Here is a 6,730-nt window from a genome sequence, read left to right on the forward strand (position 1 = left end):
CGGGCCCCGAGGTGCTGCCAGCCCCGTGAACCGAGGTGCCTCCCGGGCTGCTGCCCTCCTGCCGAGACGGATCCTTCGGTTCCCCGAGCGCCGCATCAGCTCCTTGCGGCGTCCCAGACACTTGACAAATGTTATAAATGACAAGCCTGGACATTCAGGGTTTGAGAGCCTGTACCCGGGTCTGAGCCTGTATGAGGAAAAGAAGGGATGATGGATCATCTTTTTGAAAAGTGTTCTCCCCACAGACCTTTCCCAGCCCAGACTGGCTGTCAAGCTGCACAGCCCCTTCAGAAACACAGACCTGCTGCAGCTGTTTTCACTATTATGATTTAGAAGTGGCCCTTGATATTTTTAGCATTAGTATTAAAAAATATTACCATCATCTGTATTTTTATGAGGCTTTTGTGTGTTCTTTAGTGTTGCCCTGAGAGAGGAAAACTTTATACAGAATGACTTAAACTAACATCACAATTTGACAGCTCTTCCGCAATAATGTGAGTTTCTGTTGACAGCTACTCTACAGTCAGAGACCTGGAAACTTAACCACACCAAGTTATCCCCAAGGCTGTTGCTCTATTCACTAAAAATACCATCCAAGAAAAATGTTGAGACAGTTTGAGGAGCTCTGTGTAGCAAGTGACAAACTGAAACATCCCCATGTTGTATCTTTGCAACTCTTGGTTGCTCCCTATAAACCTTTGAGCTGAAACCACTATCAGGGAAGACCTCTGTTGGTCTAAAAATCAGTGGTGGCACAAGAACAAATGGCTCTGTTTAGGGATCTGTGCTAGATCTGAACCAGTGCTGTCATGATTGTGAATAGTATCACGGTGTGGATTCTGAAGCTGTGTGAGGCCTAAGGGTCCATGTCAGGGTACAGGAGGGAATCCCAGCAGCCCCAGTAACTCGTGACATTATCATTTCCTTCACACAGTGAAGTCCCTCAGCTCATCAGGACAACTGAAGGGCAGGAGGTTTGATTTTAGGAAGAAGTAGAGAGATCTCTCACTTCCAACCATCTGCCCAAAAAGTTTAATAGCATGAAAAACTGAGTGTTTCCATTATTCCTTTTTCAGTCTCTGGAAGGTTTCAAGTGACATTTCGTACCATTTGTGTAAACTGGCCTTGACACCTTTTTGTAAGAAAAATATTCTTACTCAGAAGAGCAGTGAGGTTCTAGAGCAGGCTTTCAGTACTGCCACAGAAGGTTTTTAAGATGGACTTAAATATATTTCAAACAAGGATAGTACGGTGCAGTGTCTGCCTACCATGGGGCTACAGCCATCAGCTAACAATTTCCTTTCCAAGAATTCCCTTCTGGGTTCTTACAAGAAGTGGTTTGGGCTGTCGACAAAATCCACTGGGACATTTGTAGAAAGTGAGACAGGCAAGGATGCAAAACCACCCGGGAAAATTGAAGGGAGCAGCTTTAAAAATAGAGATCTGATTATGTGCTGCAGAAAGCCCAGCGTGAAATCTGTTGAGAAGGTATGGAGGGCTCTTTGTTAGTCATGTACTAAAATAGGGGGCTGTAAAGGGGGAAACAGAAAAAGCAGGTCTCATCTCCCTGAGAAATTTATTCAGAAGGAAGATATGCTCAGATTTGAACTATGGTGTTAAAAAGTGTGTCTTCCTGTGGACTTCCTGACAGAGGGATTCCCATGCAAGAGCCACCCAACTAGATTCCTCACTGTCACTTATTGTTAAAGGTGCACAGCACTGCCAGCTGACAGGTTCCACTTTAGTGTGTTCCAGATCCCTGGGTCCTTATTATATTTAAAGGGTTCCCTCCATTGTCATTAACACTAGACAGCAACACAGAACTTCAGGCAACATTTAAATGTTTACATTAAAATAAATATTTACATAATTTTCAGCCTTCCTTTAATTATCCTCTGTAGTACCTTTTCTCGTCTTCCATCCAAGCCTCCAAACAGGTGACAACCCCTGCTCTGTGCATAGACAGACCTTTAGCAGTATAGATTTGGCTGGCACAGAAACAAAGTGGACTCAAGAAGTGCATAGACAGAACAGTCAGGCAGGTATTTTCAAGATGAGAAGAATCAGGTTTGCATGGCACGGTACAAAGAAACAAGATAAAAAATAGACACCAAGATTTATGAAATTATAAAAAGATCACATAAGTTAAGGAGATGTATCTTGATCTTAGTCTGAACCTGAGCTCCTGCTCAACCAGAAAAATTGGCTCTTCTCAGATCAGTATTGGTCCCAAACACTGTTTTACTCCCTGCTATTTCTAGTTCAAGCATCTATTTTGAAGTACAGAAGAAGGAGCTTTTACCCCAGCTGTGGATCCGAACACAGATTAGTGGAAGGATCTCTGAACTGTGGTACACATCCTTAGTGTAAACGAGCCAGGCCGAAGTGGTACATGGCTCAACGGTGCTGATAGCAAAAAAAGAGCTACAAATGCCTTCACTGCACAGTGTGTCAATAAAAAGAACTGAGCTTGACATGCTGCTGCCCTACAGAAGATGGCACTAAAGATATTTGAATGCTAAGAGTACTGCTACCTCAAGAGGCTCAGTTTGAAATAGGGATAAAGGTATTTTCTTCTCTAGTTTTCCACGTGGATAAATCAAAAGACTTTAGAAACAATCAACTAATAAATAAAATTGTAATAAAAAGACTGAAGTTGTAGTTTAATCTCCTATTATTAGTAATTATTATTTTTTACTACTATAATTAGTGATTAGTGTTCAGTTCTGTTAAACATCACTGACAAGCAAATCAGAGAACACAGCATAATAAATAACTGTTGACAGGAAGAATTACTCATTTCTAGTTTGTAGGAAGAGTTATTGTGACTTCTAGTGTGTAGGAATGGAGGCACAAGAAGGCTTAGTGCATCCTAGCTTATACAATTCTGAAAATGGCACTGAGATCCTAGGCTGGGCTTTTACCCATCAGAATGGGCTTCCTCTTGAAAGTCCTTTGGAAACTATGGGAAGTTCCCCAATACAACAACAACAACAAAAACATTGGTTTTGGATATGTAGAAGTGGGAGGCTTTCGGGTCATCTTCATGGAAGCAAAAGCTCCATGTGAGATATAGCATAGGAAGCAGCCTGGAGAAGTTGTGGATGTCTCCCTCCCTGGAAGTGTTTAAGGGCAGGCTAGATGGGGTTTTGAGCAATCTAGTCTAGTGGGAGGTGTCCCTGCCCATGCAGGGAGTTTGGAACTAGATGATCTTTAAGGTCCCTTTCAACTCAAACCATTCTGTGATTCTATTATAAGAACTATAACTATACAAGCCAGTCATCTGCTAGGAGGAAGAATCATAGAATGCCAGGCTGGAAGGGACCTCAAGGATCATCTGGTCCAAGGTGGCTCAGCACCCTGTCAAGCAGAGACTTAAAACTGTCCAATGTGGGGGAATCTACCACTTCCCTTGGGAGACTATTGCAATGTTTGACTGTCCTCTTGGTGAAAAATGTACCTCTTGTGTCCCATAGGAATCTCCCGAGGAGCAACTTGTGCCCATGACCCCTTGTCTTTTCCATGTGATTCCTTGTAAATAGGGAGTCTCCGTCCTTCTGGTAGCCACTCTTTAAGCACCAGAACATGGTAAAAAGGTCTCCCCAAAGCCTTCTTTTCTTAAGGCTGAACAAACCCAGTTTTCTCAGCGTCTCCTTATATGGCCAGTTCTCCAGTTCTCTGATCATCAAAAAAGAGAGACACAGAACATGCTGAATCCTGAGAGGAGTTATTATTTTCATCATTCTGTCATAGTTAGATGCCTTTTTCCCACAGTATCAGTAGAAATATGAAGAAATAAAAATATTTACATTTGAACACATTCCTGCCTGCCACAAGCCTGGCATAAAGCTAACTGAGCTGAAACCAAACAAAAATGCAGAATTCAGACAGTAACTCTGCTGAGTTAGTGTGGTAAATCAGCTCATTCACAGGTTGAGGGAAGCTTGTGTTGGAGCAAGGGAGAAGGCCAACAGGTGAGAAGCAGGGCCAGTAGAGAGGGTTAGGAAGTGGGGAAGGGTATGGCAGCAAAAGAGAGAAAAGGCAGTAAGATGTTTGCCTTTCTAGTAGCAGTCACGTATGAAAATGCAGCCAGAGGCTCTGGTTTGAAATTACAGTGTGTGTAGCAGTAAATACAACTTAACATGTTGCGGTTCCCCCCGCCCCTTCTGCTTATTCCCCTGCAGCTCTTCTTGCCCAACATCATGGCCCAGTGCCCCACAGTCACGTCAGCATGGAAGTTTATGCGGCCTGCCTGTGAGCAAGATCAAGGAATTGATCCAGCTAAAAAACAATCCAGCGAAGCAAAAGATTGGTTTCCTCATCAGCTAAAAGAGTTGCCCAATCCAGTGCTCAGTGCAGCTGTGCAAACAACTGTGCTGGCATGGTAAATGTCCTGGAGTGGAGGCACTGCGTTGAATGAGGTTGGAGAGAGACAGAAGCAGGATAAGAAGGAGAAGAAAGGGATGACATCAGTGTTAATGCTTTAAACTAGTACTACCAGTGAACAACTCATAGTGTCAAACCACAACTGAAGCTTCTAAACAAGGATGTTCTTTTTTATTTGTGTTCAGGATCAGAGCAAATACAGTATGTTTTACCAGGAATATACCTTCCTGCCACGCATGATGACTTTCTAAAGGCCTCAAATACTGGCTGTCTTTCACAGAAAGCAACAACAATAGGTATCTTGCTTTGAAATAGAAAAACAAGCTAATATACGGGAAAAATATCTCTACAAGATTCAAACAGCTGCATGAAGTGATGGCCTGCCTTTGAAAGGAAAGAAATCAGTAACCCAAAATGGGATGCTATTGCTGTGAAACTTCTGGATGCAGACCAGGCTCCAGTTTGCATATATAGTCAAGTGGGCAGCAAAACTGAAAACTGATCTGGGTTTCAGTCTTCCTTCTATTGGGAGGAATGCCTATTTTGTGAGACACAAAACTGAGCCAGAAGGAGCTTTTTTCCCACTGTGCTGAGGAGCAAAATAAAATCCATCACCAACTTAATTTATATTAACTGCAATTTTATGTACTCACATGCTATATATGTGCACATATGCTTTGTCAGGTAAAATTTATTATAGCACAAGAATGTATTATTACAATTGATAAAAGCATCTGGATAGCATGACAAGCAGACTTGCATTTATATGAAAAATAGTTTATTCATCAGCAGAGCTTTGGTCCAGCAAAAGAAACATGTACAACTGACTCAGTTGGAGTCCCTTTCCTCACAGATTTCAGAAGTTTGCACTGTCCCAAAACAAAGTCCTATACCTTGACCATCCTCAACAGATATTGGTCTGAGTTGCCATTTTACAGTCTTCACTGGTGGAAAGTCTATCATCCAATTCAGTGCTTAGCCCACTTCACAGAGAGGTTTTATGGTTACTGGCCCACATCCCATTGCACTATAAGCCTTTTCTTTTCTTCTTCTGTTGCCGGTGGATGTGAAGAGCAACATTTTCATTTTCTTTGCCCAATCTTTTACATATTTGAAGAGTGCCATTGGGTCTTTCCCCCAACTTTTCCATGCCAACTCATCTCTTTCAGGCTCTCTTCACGGGTTCTGTTTTAGACATTTGGTCACAGAATCACAGAATTGCTGGAGTTGGAAGGGACCTCTAGAGATCATCTAGTCCAACTATATAGTCATATACTATTCCAATAGTCATATACTATTCCTGACTCCAGGATTGCTCCAGGATAAATGGGCTTTTGGGGCAGATAGTGCCCCAAAGTAGGGTCCAGATATGAACTTTCAGATGATAAGAAGAGTGGAAACATTATTTTAAATATCCTATTTTTGAGAAACCTTTAATGCATAACAATATGATATTTTTCCAAGTCAGCTAATTGAGTCATGTTCCACTGATGACTTACCACAAACTCCAGCTGTCCTCTGCAAAACTGCTCCTTGCTTCAGAACAAGTCTCCATCCTACAGTGCTTCAAGTTCTTAGTGTTTCACAATAGTAGCATTTAGTCCTTCCTAATTTTCAAACTGCTTTTGTTAAACTACTTATCCTAGTGCTAAAGAACTTATTGAATTCTAAGCCTACCTTTCATTTACCTTCACCTCCTCCCAGCTGCACAAAGTTTCTCCCATTTGGTGGATCCTTACGTTCTGACAATGAGTCATTAACAACTATTTCACTCCTATACACAAAAGCTTGTATGAGGGCATAGGCTGAAATTATTCCTGACAAGTCCACGTTGCAATGTCTCAGTCTTCTTTCAGATAACAGCAATATAATGATTTAGTCAGCTTGTTCCCCTGTGTCTGTGTGAACATATATGTGGAAGTGTATCAATTATTTTTGTTTATTGGTGCTGGAGAGGTTGTGGAAGTTATTTAAACTGTGTATTAAACAACATCCAGGGCAGGGACATGACTAACTGTGAGCAGACATTACACTAAGACTGCAATATATCATAGGTTTGAAATTACAAAATGGTTTTTTCTGGCATGTGTTGCAATGATCTTAACAAACAATCCATGATTAAATTGTTCTGTTCCCTGTGAACATGACACAGTTGTCATCTTTAACTTTCATTTGAGGTAACTCAGAAACAATGAGGTTCATGGTTGACTCTTTGTACTAGGACTGCTGTAATACTTTCAAATCAAGTGAAAGAAGTCTCATGACAAAATAAGTTGTCGATAGCTGGATACCAAACAGAGAGCAAGTTTTCCAGTCACCTCATCAAAATAAGGTACAGCATTCC

The sequence above is a fragment of the Chaetura pelagica genome, unplaced genomic scaffold (assembly GCF_000747805.2).
Source record: "Chaetura pelagica isolate M959 unplaced genomic scaffold, ChaPel_1.0 scaffold85, whole genome shotgun sequence".
NCBI classification, from domain to species: Eukaryota; Metazoa; Chordata; class Aves; order Apodiformes; family Apodidae; genus Chaetura; species Chaetura pelagica.